This window comes from Desmodus rotundus, chromosome X (genome assembly GCF_022682495.2).
Source record: "Desmodus rotundus isolate HL8 chromosome X, HLdesRot8A.1, whole genome shotgun sequence".
Lineage (NCBI taxonomy): Eukaryota > Metazoa > Chordata > Mammalia > Chiroptera > Phyllostomidae > Desmodus > Desmodus rotundus.
The window spans coordinates 33,651,887-33,667,267 of record NC_071400.1 but is presented as its reverse complement, the minus strand read 5'-3'; the positions used below and the strand labels follow the sequence as shown (position 1 = coordinate 33,667,267).

General features: G+C 45.5%; 2 long non-coding RNA genes across 4 annotated transcripts in view; one reads left to right on the top strand and one right to left on the bottom strand.

Annotated features, from left to right (window-relative positions):
• The window catches only part of LOC123479599 (uncharacterized), a 21,027-nt gene extending 13,439 nt beyond the window's left edge, over window positions 1-7,588 (bottom strand). For both annotated transcript variants that reach the window (XR_006655257.1, XR_008426030.1), the window contains exon 1: window positions 7,418-7,588. This is a non-coding gene — a long non-coding RNA (uncharacterized lncRNA). The remainder of the gene's footprint in view (window positions 1-7,417) is intronic.
• The window catches only part of LOC123479598 (uncharacterized), a 25,262-nt gene extending 9,881 nt beyond the window's left edge, over window positions 1-15,381 (top strand). Inside the window, exons 4-7 of one of the 2 annotated variants that reach the window (XR_008426028.1) lie at window positions 59-134; window positions 9,535-9,719; window positions 12,606-13,523; window positions 14,172-15,381. This is a non-coding gene — a long non-coding RNA (uncharacterized lncRNA). The remainder of the gene's footprint in view (window positions 1-58; window positions 135-9,534; window positions 9,720-12,605; window positions 13,524-14,171) is intronic. The other variant, XR_008426029.1, reaches the window with a different exon arrangement.

Below are 15,381 nucleotides of genomic sequence, written 5' to 3'. Positions count from 1 at the left end.
AGTGACTGCTGACTGTTGATTTCCTTTGTGAGCTCACCATCTTATCTTTCTCTCTCAGTGTAGTATCCCGATAATTTAAACCCCATCGAGAATATGAAATTCATGTGGAAGACAAAGAGGAATTAATAAAGTAGGTAAGGACAATTGTGTTCATTTCTTAAGGCTGCCATAATATATTCTTACAAACTAAATGGCTTCAAAAAACCAACAATTTTTAAAATCAATTCTGCAGGCTTTAAGTTCAAAATCAAGGTGTTGGTACCACTCCTTTTAGAGGCTCCTTTCCTTCCCTCTTCCAGCTTTAGGTGGCTGCTGGCATTTCTTGGCTTGCAGCAACATTTCTCTCTGCTCCATATTCACATTGCCATCCCCTCTGTGCGTCTGTTTGTGAAATCCACCTTGCTCTCTCCTATAAGAATACATATTCCTGCAAAATTCACATTATAGGGGTTCCAGAAGGAGAAGAGAGAGAAGAAGAAGCAGAAAGTATAATTGAGGAAATAGTGGCTGAAAACTTTCCTAATCTGGGGAAGGAAAGAGACATCCAGGTCCAGGAAGAACAGAAAGTTCCAAACAAGCTGAACCTAAAAAGGCTACACCAAGACATATTGTAGTTAAAGTAGTAAAACTTAAAGGTAAGGAGACAACCTTGAAGGTAGCAAGAAGGCAACACAAGTCATGTACAAGGTAAACAGCTGATTTCTGACAAGGCTACGAGCTGATCACTCAGCATTAACTTTATAGGCCAGAAGGAAGTGGCAAGAAATATATCAAGTGCTGAAAGAAAGGAACCTACAGCTGAGAATACTATACCCAACAAGTTATCATTCAGAATTTAAGGAGAGATAGAGAGCTTTCCAGACAAGAAAAACTAAAGTAGCCCTAGCCAAGTAGCTCAGCTGTTTAGAGCGTTGTCCCGCTATGCCAAAGTTGCAAGTTTTATCCCCAGTCAGGGCACACACAAGAATCAACCAATGAATGCAGAAACAAGTGGAACAACAAATTGATGTTTCTTTCTCTCTCCCTTCCTCTCTCTCTCTAAACTCAATAAATTAAAAAAAAAAACAAAAACAAACAACCAAGGGAGTTCACCACCACTAAACTGGCTTTACAAGAAATGTTAATGGGTCTTTTTTTAAAAAATATATTTATTGATTATGCTATTACAGTTGTCCCATTTCTGCCCCACACTCCACTCCATCCTGCCCACCCCCCTCCCTCCCACATTCCCCCCCCATAGTTCATGTCCATGGGTCATACTTATAAGTTCTTTGGCTTCTACATCTCCTACACTATTTTTACCCTCCCCTTGTCTATTTTCCACCTATCATCTATTTTACTTATTCTCTGTACCTTCCCCCCCTCTCCTACTCCCTTATCGACAACCCTCATGTTCTAGTTGTTTGCCTAGTTTGCTCTCGTTTTTGTTTTATGTGTGGCCGTTAATAACTGTGAGTTTGCTGTCATTTTTACTGTTCCTATTTTTGATCTTCTTTTTCTTAGGTAACTCCCTTTAACATTTCATATAATAAGGGCTTGGTGATGATGAGCTTCTTTAACTTGACCTTATCTGAGAAGCACTTTATCTTCCCTTCCATTCTAAATGATAGCTTTGCTGGATACAGTAATCTTGGATGTAGGTCCTTGCGTTTAATCTTGGGTAATGTAATGATGATGTGCCTTGTTGTGTTCCTCCTTGGGTCCAGCTTCTTTGGGACTCTCTGAGCTTCCTGGACTTCCTGGAAGTCTATTTCCTTTGCCAGATTAGGGAAGCTCTCCTTCATTATTTGTTCAAATAAGTTTTCAATTTTTTGTTCTTCCTCTTCTCCTTCTGACACCCCTATAATTCGGATGTTGGAACGTTTCAAGGTGTCCTGGAGGTTCCTAAGCCTCTCCTCATTTTTCCAAGTTCTTGTTTCTTCATTCTTTTCTGGTTGGATGTTTGTTTCTTCCTTCTGGTCCATACCATTGATTTGAGTCCCAGTTTCCTTCTCATCACTATTGGTTCCCTGTACATTTTCCTTTGTTTCTCTTAGCATAGGCTTCATTTTTTCATCTGTTTTTTGAACAGATTCAACCAAGTCTGTGAGCATATTGATAACCAGTGCTTTGAACTGTGCATCCGATAGGTTGGCTATCTCTTCCTCGCTTAGTTGTATTTTTTCTGGAGCTTTGAAGTGTTCTGTCATTTGGGTCATTTTTTTGTTTGTTTGTTTGTTTGTTTGTCTTGGCGCATCTGTTACTTTAAGGGGCGGAGCCTTAGGTGTTCACCGGGGCGGGGTAATGCTGGTCACTGGGCTGTGACGCTGTACGTGGGGGAGGGGCCGAGTGGGAGCAATGGCGCCCGCCTCACTGTCCTCCGGATTTCAATCTTTCACTCCGCTACCCACAATCAAACTGGGCCCCTCTGGTGCTGGTTCCCGAGTGGGTGGGCCTGTGCACACTCTAGGCCCCTGTGGGTCTCTCCAACAACCTCTCCTGTGAGGCTGGGAGTCTCTCCTGCTGCCGCCCCAACCCCCAGGGGCGCTTTCAATCAGAGGTTTGAGGCTTTATTTCCCTGAGCTGGAGCCCTGGGTTGCACGGTCTGCTTCGCTGCCCGCCGCCGTTCGTCCGGTTTATCTGTGGGCGAATGTGGTGCCGCGCAGGGTGCTACCCGCCACTCTGCCTGCCCCACTCTCCGCCACTCTGAGTCCGGCCCTCTGGGTTTATCTGTGCAAATGTGGGGCCGCAGGGTCTGCTAGTGCTCGGACTGCCTGCGCCATTTGTCCCACACTCCGCCAGTCTCAGTCCCGCCACAGCCACGCGAGTCCTGTCCACCCTGGTGCCCGTCTCCACCCCTCCTACCAGTCTGGATGAATGTTTATTTTCTATTTCCTTGGTGTCGGTCCCCCTTGCTGTTCGATTCTCTGTCAGTTCTGGTTGTGCGAGTAGGCGCAGTGTGTCTACCTACGCCGCCATCTTGGTTCCCTTAGCCTTAATGGGTCTTTTTAATGTCAAAAAGAAAAAGGCATAAATCAGAAATAAGAAAATAAAAGAAAGAAGAAAAACCTCACCGGTAAAGGCAAATACATAAAAAGGATAGTTGTTAATGTAAGGAACTTCTAAACTTGAAAGATTTTAAATAAGATTTTATTTGAGCTAAAGTGATGACAATTGCCAAGAAGATCTCAAAAGCTTTGGAAAATGACAGTTTTGCAATTTCTTTTATGCATTTAAAATTAAGGAGGTACTGTAAGGGAAATTAAATGAAGGGAGAAAGCAAGATAGGGGCTGGATTAGAAAATAGTTAATAACATTATGTGCTTTCTTGAGGGTGGTCATTTCAAAGATGTGTTAGTCTAGATGAATAAAAACAATGGCCAGGGCTTCCTTAAGGAAAAGATAAACCTTTTACTACAAAGTTATATGTCTGCAACATGACTACCCACCCTGACCTGTACAGTTAGGAATTTATGATCGGGTCACCCTATGAGGTTACTTTCCACACAGTGAATTAAGTGCTTAAAAAGCTAATATGGCCCGGACCTGCTTGGCTCCGTTGGTTGAACATTGACCCATGAAGCAAAAGATTGCTGGTTTGATTCCTGGTCAGGGCATATGCCTGGGTTATGTGCCTCCCCAGTTGGGAGAGGCAACTGATCAATGTATCTCTCCCTTTCTTTCTCCCTCCCTTTCCCTCTCTCTAAAAATAAATAAATAAAGTCTTTAAAAAAGCTAATATAAATGCTATACAACAAAGTAGCAAAATTAACTGTAACTATAATAAATAGGTGATAAACTAAACAAAAATATATAAAATGATGTCAAAAACATAAAGAAATCGGGGGGATTAAAACGATAGTGCTTTTAGAATTCATTTGAACTTAAACACCTATCAGTTTAAAACAGACTACTACAGGACACTTCCGGTCAAGATGGAGGCATAGGTAGACATGCTTCGCCTCCTTGTGCAACCACAGAAAGAATTGCAACTGCATTTCAAAACAAATAACACCGAGAACCATCAGAAAAGCAAGCTGTATGGAAGTTCGACAACTAAGTATTTAAAGAAGCCACATTCATCCAGACAAATAGGAGGGGTGGAGTCATGGAAATGGGCGCAGGGGCATGAGACACAGTGTGGTGCAAAGAGGCAGAGGCAGTGGCAGCAGAACAGATGCTCCCACATTCACATGTGCTGGATAATAATTGGGAAGGACACCTTGAGACAGAGCAATCCCAACTCCAGGGCACACTGCATATCCCAGGGTTCCCGCACAGGGAAGATAAATCCTTATAACTTCTGGCTTTAAAAACCAGTAGGGGTTGGGGCTGCAGAAGAAACTGCCAGATTTTTAAGAGTCTCCATTTAAAGGGGCCACATGGCCTTAGAACATACGCAAAGCCATACACTCTGGGATTCACCACCAGGGGAACAGCTGGAAGGGCGCCAGTCACATATGGGCAGTGGGTGAAGTGACTGAAAAGGGGGCGAGTGCCAGGGAAACCTCCAGAAGGCAGGTAGTGGCATTGTCCCCTCTCTGAGCCCTCCTTCCACACAGAGCCACAAAGTGGTAAAGTGGGTTGCCTCACCCTGGTGATTACCTAAGGCTCTTCCCCACACAATTTACAGGTGCATTTTCTACATTAGGCCACACTACTAACACAGGGAGTCAAAGCAGCTCTACCTAATACACAGAAACAAATAAGGGAGGCTGCCAAACTGAGGAGACAAAGAAATATGGCCCAAATGAAGGAACAGAACAAAACCCCAGAAAAAGAATGAAATGAAATGGAAGTGACCAACCTATCAGAGGCAGAGTTCAAAACACTGGTGATCAGGACGCTCACAGAACTCATTGAGTATGGCAACAGCACAAAGGAAGAAGTGAAGGATACACTGTGAAATAAAGAAAAATCTACAGGGAATCATCAGTGGAGGGGAGGAAGCTGGGATTCAAATCAACGGCTTGGAACAAAAGGAATAAATAAGCATTCAACCACAATATCAAGAATAAACAAAAATTAAAAAAAACGGACATAGTATAAGAACCCTCTGGGACATCTCCAAACATACCAATGTTCCAATCATAGTGGTGCCAGAAGGAGAAGAGGAAGAGCAAGAAATTGAAAACTTACTTGAAAAAACAATGACAGAGAACTTCCCTAATTTGGTAAACGAAATACACATACAAGTCCAGGAAGCACAGAGAGTGACAAACAAGTGGGACCCAAAAAGGACCACACCAAGACACATCATAATTAAAATGCCAAAGGTTAAAGATAAAGAGAGAATCTTAAAAGCAGCAAGAGAAAAGCAGAGAGTTACCTACAAAGGAGTGCGCATAAGACTGTCAACTGGTTTCTTAAAAGAAACTTTGCAGGCTAGAAGGGATTGGCCAGAAGTATTCAAAGTGATGAAAAGCAGGGACCTACAACCTAGATTACACTATCCAGAAAAGCTATCATTTAGACTGGAAAGGCAGATAAATTGCTTCCCCGACAAGGTAAAACTAAAGGAGTTCATCATCACCAAGCCATTATTACATGAAATGTTAAAGGGATTTATTTTAAAAAAAAAGAACATCAAAACTATGAACATTAAAATGGCAGCAAACTCATAGCTATCAACAACTGAATCTTAAAAAACCAAAAGAAAAACAAACTAAGGAAACAACGAGAACAGGAAGAGCCACAGAAATGGAGATCACAGGGAGGGTTATCAGCAGGGTGGCGGTGGGGCAGGGGCAGGGAGAGAATGGAGGAAAAGGTACAGGAAATAAGAAGCATAATTGGCAGGTACAAAATAGGGGGAGGTTAAGAACAGTATAGGAAATGGAGAAGCCAAAGAACTTACATGCATGACCTGTAGACATAAACTAAGAGGGGGAGGATGCTGGAGGAAAGGGGGCATCAGGCAGAGGGGGGCAAAAGAGGAAAATTGGGACAGCTGTAATAGCATAGTCAATAAAATATATATTTTAAAAAACAAGACTGCTATAGATACTGATGGATACACATGAACTTCATGGTAAGCACAACCAAAAACCTACAAAAAATAATACAGAGGAAGGAACCCAAACAAAGCACTACAGAAAACCAGCAATTTAGAAGTAAAGAATTTAGAATAAAGGAATAGAGAAGGACTATCAAAATCAATTAACAAAATGGCAATAAATAGGTACCTGTCAATAATTTCTTTAAATATAAGTAGATTAACTGTTTCAATCAAAACAGGCAGAATAGACAAAAGAAGAAGATCCATGTATATGCTGTCTACGAAAGACGGACTTTAGCCCTGGCTGGTGTAGCTCAGTGGATTGAGCGCGGGCTATGAACCAAAGAGTCACTAGTTCGTTTCCCAGTCTGGGCACATGCCTGGGTTGCAGGCCAGGTCCCCAGTGGGGGCCACAAGAGAGGCAACCACACATTGATCTTTCCTTCCTTCTTTCCCCCTCCCTTCCCCTCTAAATAAATAAATAAATAAAATCTTAAAAAAAAAAAAAGACGGACTTTAGATCGAAATACACACAGACTGAAAGTGAAGGAGTGGAAAACGATATTCCACGCACAAAGAAATGAAAAGAACGCTGGGTAGTAACACTCATATCAGACAAAATAGATTTTAAAGCAAACGATGTAAAAAGAGACAAAGAAGGACATGACAGAATGATAAAGGGATTAATCCAAGAAGATGATATAGTAATTGTAATTATCTATGCATCGACCACAGGAGCACCCACGTATAAAAAGTAAATATTATTCTACATGAAGCCAGAAATGAACACTGACACAATAATAGTTGGGGGCTTCAATGCCCCCACTTATCTCAATGGAAAGATCATCCAGACAGAAAATTAGAAAGGAAATAATGGCCTTTAATGCCGCCTCAGATCAGATCGACTTAGGCATTTATAGAACATTTCCTCCCCAAACCGCAGATTACACACTTTTCTCACAAGGAACATTTTCCAGGATAGACCACATATTAGGCCACATAGCAAGACTCAGTAAATTCAAGAAGATTGAAATTATATGAAGAGCATTTTGTGGCCACACTAACACAAAACTAGAAGAATGGAAAAAACACAAGCACACGCCGGATTAAACAACAGCCCAGCTCTCTTCTCTCTCTCTCTCTCTCCCTTCCCAGAGCATGCCCGCTCCAATCTTCCAAGCATACTCTCCTAAGCTCCAAGGGCCCCTCCTTTTTTTTTTTTTTTGCCTCTGTAACTTGTTCTCTTAGCCCATTTCTCCCACAGCTCTCCCACTACTTCTGTAACTTTGTAAATAAACTTTCTCTTATAATTTGGGGAAAAAAACCCCAAACAGCAGCCCAAAGGCACTGACCACATGTTTAGGTGAGGTCAGCCACAAACCTAAATGTTGAGGCTCACTAAGTGTCACTGGCAAAAATCTGGAGACTCTCACAACTCACAAGTTTCCACCTGGAAGGCAAAATAAGCGGAGCTCCATCTGAGAACCCCTGATCCTGGAGGGCAGCTGAAGAGGCACTAAGTTCATGCTGCCTGTTCATGACTTTCCCCGGTGCGTTCCAGCAAAAATAACCCCACCGGGGGGAACAACTCTGCCTCACGCAGGATTGATGCTACACGATTCTGCCATCCCACAGCTTGTTATTGTCAAACGCTACACATGCATTTTTTGTGCTGCTGCTGACTCACTGGGATCTAGTCAGACAAAAGAAACTCCCTCCCTCATGCGTTCTTAGATTCATTTCGAAAGCCAGTGAATTTGACCATGAGAGGGTGTGCAATCAGTTTCTCCTCGTTGAAATACCCACCTCACAGATCAAGATTACTATCCTGTCCCTGCCTCAGCTCTGCGAGAGTCCCTGAGAGTGATGTTGTCACCAGTGCTGCCTTAGGAGTCACGATGTCACTGTATAAAGTTGTTTGGGGTGGTGTATTTTTTTAAATGATTTAAAACAATTTTTTAAAGATTTTTTGTTTATATATTTTTAGACAGAGGGGAAGGGATGGACAAACAGAGGGAAACATCACTGTGTGGTTGCCTCTCATGCTTCCCCTACTGGGGACCTGGCCCACAACCCAGGCATGTGCCCTGACTGGGAATCGAACCAGCGATGGTTTGGTTCACAGGCAAACACTCAATCCACAGTGCCACACCAGCCAGGGCTGGGGTGGTTTATTGACACAAAAGTAACAAAAGAGAAAGAACCTAAAAATCAGAAACATCTTAGAGAAAAGTATTCTGAGAGAGCTAACCACTCAGAGATAACTAACCCATTTGGTTGCCTGCAGCGTAAACGAATGTTTTGCCTACACTGGTTGAAAAGTTTTACCTCATGTTATTAACACAAACGAAGCCTGTTGATAAGAGATGTCTTTGGAGTAACAGGAATTCTCTTGAAGTAACTGAAACATCCACGCCAAAAAAAGGGGGGGTCATTGGTCACCCACGCATTAAGAGGAACTTAAAGCAGATTTTCTTCTCGACATTGGAGTATAAGATGAATTACCTGAAATGAAAGAATGGCAATTTTACTGGAGGCAAATAAAATAGGTAATTTTGGATCCTGCAGCACTTTAAGAAGCAGGTCAGGTGTCCTTGAAATCCCGCAGCAGTGGGCAGAGGAGTGTGCAGGGCAGCCGAGACGCATTGTTTTATGTGGCTCTGAGGACAAGGTATGTGCTCCCAACCAAAGACTAAGCTTGCTTGTTTTAAAATTTTACCTCGAACTATGATTCACCCATTTTCTCATTGTTTTATTACCACACACCAGGACCTCAAACTGAGTTTGGCATTACATTCCGGGCCTGGAGGTTGACCTGGGTACTGACTCTGTTAATAGCCTTACAAGGAAAACGTATTACAAATTCCAAGTAACCAGCACACAGGGGCCTGTTGGAGCCACCCCTCCCCCGCCCCGTTTTCTTAGGTTGAGAACTACACTTCAATTTCCCCGGCGTGACCCGATGTGGGAAGATGCAAACATACTCTTTGCCGGCATTCTCAAGGTGAATATTTAGGATTATTTTGTCCATTAAAAAAACATTCTCGAAGCCATGTTACAGTCAAAATTGTTCTCTATTTTCCTAGTGAAAATTTCCAAGAATAATATGCAGAGTGGTAGAATAATTTTTAAAATGTTCGATCCGTTTGTCTCAAATTGTTAGTCACCTTGTTCTGCTTTGTAGTGAATTGCAACCCAGAGGCTGTGACCCTGGATCTGACCCAGTTCTGGGGACAAGCTAAGAAATCCTGCTGAGAGCCTTGGGTTCTGTGTATCATTTTGATGTTTGAGGTAAAATATCAAAATAAATTGGTTCCCCAAAGAAAGATATCAAACACATACGAAAACCCTCTCGCCGTCTGCCATTCCCATCAAACCCTGAACAACGCGGCAATGGAAGGGACTGGTTTGTATTCCCCTCATATCATCTTGTTATTTTCCCTCCCTACTCGCACCATCTGGCGAGTTTTTGCAGACAATACCCTGCACTGTCCTGTGAATGGAGTGTTGCCTTTTGGGGAAGAAAATCAATTATCAGTTTCTTTTTCTCTTTGCAGGCAGGATCGCTCTGCTCCAGTGAAGAAACCTTCCCGTGGACCGTGTTGTAGCTTCCATTCCATGCAGCTTCCTGTCGGACTTCAGCTATACAGGCCCCGCTTTCCTCATTCGGTTCCCTCCTCATTCCACTGGTCTCTGTTCTCCTGCATGTACACTACCGTGCACAATGTCTCCAAAATTTTGGGTGATTTGTTTTAAAATTTTTTTAAATTTTTATTTTCAATTGCAGTTTACATTCGATATTACTTTGTATTAGTTTCAGGCGCACAGCACAGTGGTTAGACAATCCCGTACTTTACAGAGTCGTGTCCCCCCCCCCCTTAACCCGAGTACCCACCGCGCACCGTGCAGTTATTACGACATTGCCGACTACGTTCCCTCTGCTGTACTTCGCCCCCTGCGACTACTCTGTGGCTACTGATCTGTACTTCTTAATCCCTCACCCTTTTCCACCCAGCCTGCCAAGTCCCATCCATGTAGGTGCTTTCTTTATTTCTTTTGGTCTGGAAACTCTAAGCCGTGTGTTAACATCCCATCACAATCTTCTTTTCTCTCATTTTAAGCAATGATTACAAGAGATTCTACATCTTCTCACTCATACACACCAAGTTTTGTCAGGCTTTCTATGTGTGTGGGGGGCAAGGTTTTAATGACCAAGGTGCATTATTCCAACAGAGTGTTATGTCACATTATAAAGGGGACTCTCTTCATTCAGGACAAGAATGGGGACTTAACCAACCTGGTTTCTTAAATTCCCCCTCTCTGTCAGTCTATGCTGATGGACTGATGGGAGAGAATGGCTTCCCTGATGTTAGAAATGCACGAGAAATGGAGGCAGGAGGAACCAGATGATCTGATCTAAGTGCCTTTATCTGATGCTGCGCTTACCGGGGGCTGAGTTGGGGATGGCTGCAGCAGCGAAGGGAGGCAGGAATGGGGTTTTTAAAAGAAAATGCGCGGAGTGTTTGTGAAGGGATAGAGGAGGGGTTAGTTTGTTGTTCTTCCAGGCGGGTGCCTCAGGGTTCCAGGATGTGAGCCGGGACAAAGGTTAGGTAAAGGGCGGGCTGTTCCCAGGTACAGGAGGGTCAGTCTGAGCACGGGCCATTCTGGCCGGAGCCAGGTGTCTCTGTGTGGGGAGGGAGAGAGTTTTGACTTAGCCACGGGCTATCAAGCGAGTCGGGACAACTGAGTCATAGGCAGTCCAGTGGGTTGGAAACTGGCCTGACTGGGTCATAAGCAGTTTGTCTGGCTGGGAAACTGGCCTGACCCTTTCACCTGATACTTACCTTTAGTTTAGGGGCTGGATGTAAAGAGGGCAGATGTTGAATAACTGGGAAACATGGAGATGGTTTGGATTTTTTTCAGCAGGAAGCTTTCTACTTACAGCTAAATGTTTTTGTCCCAGGGTGAGTTGATGCTCCCTAACTTGACTTTAAAAAGAATGGAATCTATGCTTAATGTGTATGAATTTCCTTTTAAGACAATGAAGTTCTGGAACTAAATAGTAGTAATGGTGTTACAGAACAGACCCGGGGCGGGGGGGAACAATATACTATTACCGAAAGGACTCCCTCTTTCTCTCTGGGGTCCCCCCCACCGACCTACTAGGTCCACCTTTCCTGCCACCAGAGGAAAGACATCTCTCAGTGTCACAGATTGGTGAAAAGGAAAGGAATTATTTATTTAAAAGTTATACAGACTTAGAGTAATGACTTAATGTCTTCATTAAAATAGTAAAGTCTTTTAGAATACCCATAGATGCACACAGTCCTTCCTTCTCCCTCTTCCCAGTCTGGGGTACCGTATCTAGGAAGGAAGTAGAAGTCTGTGATTCAGGTTCCCGGCACCGTCAGCTGTGTTGCTGCCATGGGGTCCCCACTCTGCCAAAGCCGAATGATCCTCTTTCCAGTGTGGCTGCCGCGCCTAGGTTTAAATCCCAGGGCCAATCTTCCTCTGTATCCCCATTTCCCACTCCTCCTACAGTCAGTTACACCTGCCAGCATCCCCGTATTCTTCCAGCTTTACTGGGCTGCCAGAGTAAGTCTGGGCAGGTGTGGCCCCATGGCGTGGAGCCAATCATCTCCAAGCTCTCGTGCGTGCAGGCCCTGTAACCAGGGGGAGTTGCTTCCCAGACACATCTTGGGTGGAAGTCACTCCCATCCTCCTGGCTCCAAGCAGGGCCACAGCTATTTAACGTATCTATGAAACCAGTTAAAGGTTATAGATACGTTAAATGACCGTGCCAGGGGTTAGCTGCACAGCTGTTGCTCTACAAAACAGCTCTGAATGGCCCTGCTCCATGTCCCTTCCTCCAGCTCAGGCTCGTGGGGGTGAGGACATCCTATATATACTTTTCTAATATTTTCTGGACACTTTGAGTTCTAGACCCCATTACAAATCCCTGTTTGGGGGCCCCCTCTTGGCTGCACCCTGTTACAATGGTTGCACAACATTGTGAATACACTAAATGTCATTGAACTGCACATTTTGAAATGGTGAATTTCACGTTATGCCTATTTTACAACAATAAAAAGAAAGAAAGAGATCAGGAGAAAAAGAACAGCACAAAAATTACAAAGACCAAGTCCTCCTTGGTGACTCCCAGTTGCCCTTTTCCCGCCCATCTGCCAACTCCTAACCCACCTTTCCCTAACTGTGTGATGGCTCTGGCTGTGCTCTATCCAGAGCTGCCTTCTTCCACCTCTTTAAGTCTGTGTTTCTCGGTTCGTGCTGCATCTCGCTCAGATCGTACCTCTGTACGCTCCCTAGCCTCGCCAATAAGCACATAAATTCTCCATCTGTTTACAGTGTGGCTGTGGAGAGCAGGACCTGAAGCCACGTTTAGAGCATGTTCAGTAGAGCAATGACTGGCGGTGGGGTGGGGGGGAGGGAATGATGCAATCCCTCAGCATGCGCAGCACAGGGAGTCAGACAACAGGTGCTTATCTGAAGGGTAACACCACCCTCTCAGAACATGCGCAGTAGAGTGAGGTAAACTTCATATGCCTGCCAGGGTTGCTCAACACAACACTTGCCTATCAGAACTGACATAAATATGTGCCTATCACAGATAACGTATACAACACGTGCCTATCAGGACTGAGGAAAACAACATGTGCTTATTATCCAAGTTAAGAAAACCATGTTTAGGAGAAGCCGCAAAATCAACATGACTTTGCAACCAAAACAAACGTAAAAGCAGAGGACTTCAGACCACAGAGGATGCATCCAGCGAGTGAGTTACTGTGAGCCGTCCCGCACATTTCCCTCAGGAGAGAGAGCTCTGCCGCGCTTCCGTCCCTCTGGCTCTGCCTTGCAAGACATCCGCCACCTGGCCTGGCCTGGCCTGGCCTGGCCAATTGCCTCCAGGACCCACACCTTATCTGGACTCTTGGTGTAACAGAATAGGTCAGACCAGAGGTCCACAGAAAACAGGAGACCCCAGGTCCAGGGGAAGCCCCCCAATCCTGCAAAGACGCAGGGGGCGGGAAGGGTGCCAAGGCGGCAGATTAAAAATACCAAGCCTTCTCCAAGGCAGGAAGGGTGCCTATGGAGCAGAGGGCATGGTGCTTAAGGGCATTGCATAACAGGCAGATTAAGCTGCCTGAGCTTTCCTGAAGGGAGGGGCTGCCCAAGGAGGCTGCTGCCTGGGGCAAACAGACAGTGTGGCTTTGCAAACATGCTCAGGCAGAGCCCCTGGTGATGTGGGGGAGGGAAGCTCACACTGTGCCTGCTTGAGCTGCAGGGGTGGATGCCCCACCCTGGACCCCTGGATGAACAGATGCCTGTGTGCCTGTGCATGGCCAGGAAGCTTTCGCCCTTACTAAAGATGGAAGCCGAAAGGGCCAAGGACACCGGGGAGCTGACAAAAATTGTGGACACTGATGCACCACCAGAAAAGCTGGACACTCCCACTGGCTTCCTGTGCTCCTGGGATTTGGGGAAGCTCTTTTAAAAGCAAGGATGTGCAAAGGCTTGCTTTCTCTTGGTAAGGAGAAGTCGCTCTTTTGGTTCAGGACTGTGGCTTTGGAGCTTGGTGCCAGCTCTCTCTCTGTGCTTTTGGCATTTTCATGTGCTGGGCCTCTGGCCCTGCTCCCTGCACGGATGGAGTATTTGTGGGACCAGGCAGGTGCTGGGCCCACCAGGGGCTTAGACCCTGCATGGGTGGAAGCCTGCTCCTGGAGGCAGGTGTAAGAGCCAGAAGCCACCATTCTGCCCGCCCTGTGACCTGCTTCCTAATAATTCATCAGACAGGCACTGGCCCGTGGTTACGCCTGACTCCCTGTAATCCCCAAACTCCTGCCCCCTGTTTATTGTCCCAGCCTGGGGACACACTTCCTGCTCACCCAGTCGTTCCTGACCACAGCACATTCCCTGCTAAACAATGGGCTGGTGAATAAGCTAGAACTGGGCAGAAGCTAGTCAACCCTGACCCCTTCCTAGGCAGCTTACCTCATGCTTCACCCCTGACCCACCGCTTAACACTCAACCCTAAACTCATATAAACGCCCAGCCTTGTGCCCTCGCTGCTGCAGTCTGCTTGGACTCCGCCCGCGGGTTACCAGCTCACCGATTAAATCTTATAAACTCATGGCCTGTTCCACCTTCTCTCCCCTTACTCTGCCGAACCTAACAGCAGGGACCCGTCCTGGGAGGCAAGCCTCACTGGGCTCCAGCCTCTGGGACACTGTGACCCAGTGCAGCATGGCACGCGGGTCCTGGCCACTACATGGAGACTGGGAGCAGCGCACCCTGGACCCTGAAGGGGAGAGCTGCTGCGAGAAGGCGATGACTCTCACAAGAAACCCACAAGCGCACATGCCAGAGGGGATGGAGATCTGTTTGCTTGGCCGGCTTCAAGACAGATGAGGAAATGGGGAACTTCCAGGCATGACTTTGGCTCGTAGTCTGTTGGGGAGCTAGAGAAGTTCTGGGTCTCTTGCGAGAGAAGGGCTCAGAGCAGGGGTGCTCTCAGCACCCTCCACCCCAAAAGTGGGGGCCCTGTAAATAAAACCTCTTTCCTTCCACACTAGTTGTTCGCTCATACATAAGGGCAACAAGTGGCTGAATCCCAGTCTGCACGGCTACACTGGGACTGGAGTTCCTTATTCCCCAGTTCTCTTGTGTGATGTTACTACGATTGTTCCTGAGTGGTGATTATTGCTATTAGGTTAGTATGGATTTGGATTGAGTCTGCACTAATAAAGGTGAGTTACGAGCGTAGTCACCTGCAGCATTCGTGGTCATACAGGCAGCCCGTTGCTTTCGATTCCTGAGGCCGGGGTCAGGCAACCTGAGCGGGTACCGAGGGCTGACTTATAGGAAAGGCTGTATTGCAAAACATGCTTGCAACAGTGGGAACATACCTGCCCTTCAGATAAAAATGTTTCTACCAAATTTGTTCTGTTATTCCCAGGAAGATGTCAGCATGGAACACTTTAGTAGAAATCGGGAGAATGGGGGTACTGGGTGCTGTTGTTAAGAAACATGGGGTTTGGAATCAAATAGATCAGTAGTCTATACCTCACTATGTGACACAGAAAAGTGAATTATTGTGAGCCTCATTTTTTTGTCTCCAAAAAGTGGGGTAACACCTACCACATAAGGAGTTGTGATGCTTAAATATCTGTATGTTTAAAGTGTTGTCACATACAGGATACATTTGATAAATATAAGCTCCATTGCCACTATTGTCCACCTCTGTTGCCAGCTAGACACAGAACCAAAGGGTCGCTGGTTCTATTCCCAGTCAAGACACATGCCTGGGTTGCAGGCCAGGTCCCTAGTAGTAGGTGTGTGAGAAGCAACCACACATTGATGTTCCTCTCCCTCCTATTTTCCCTCCC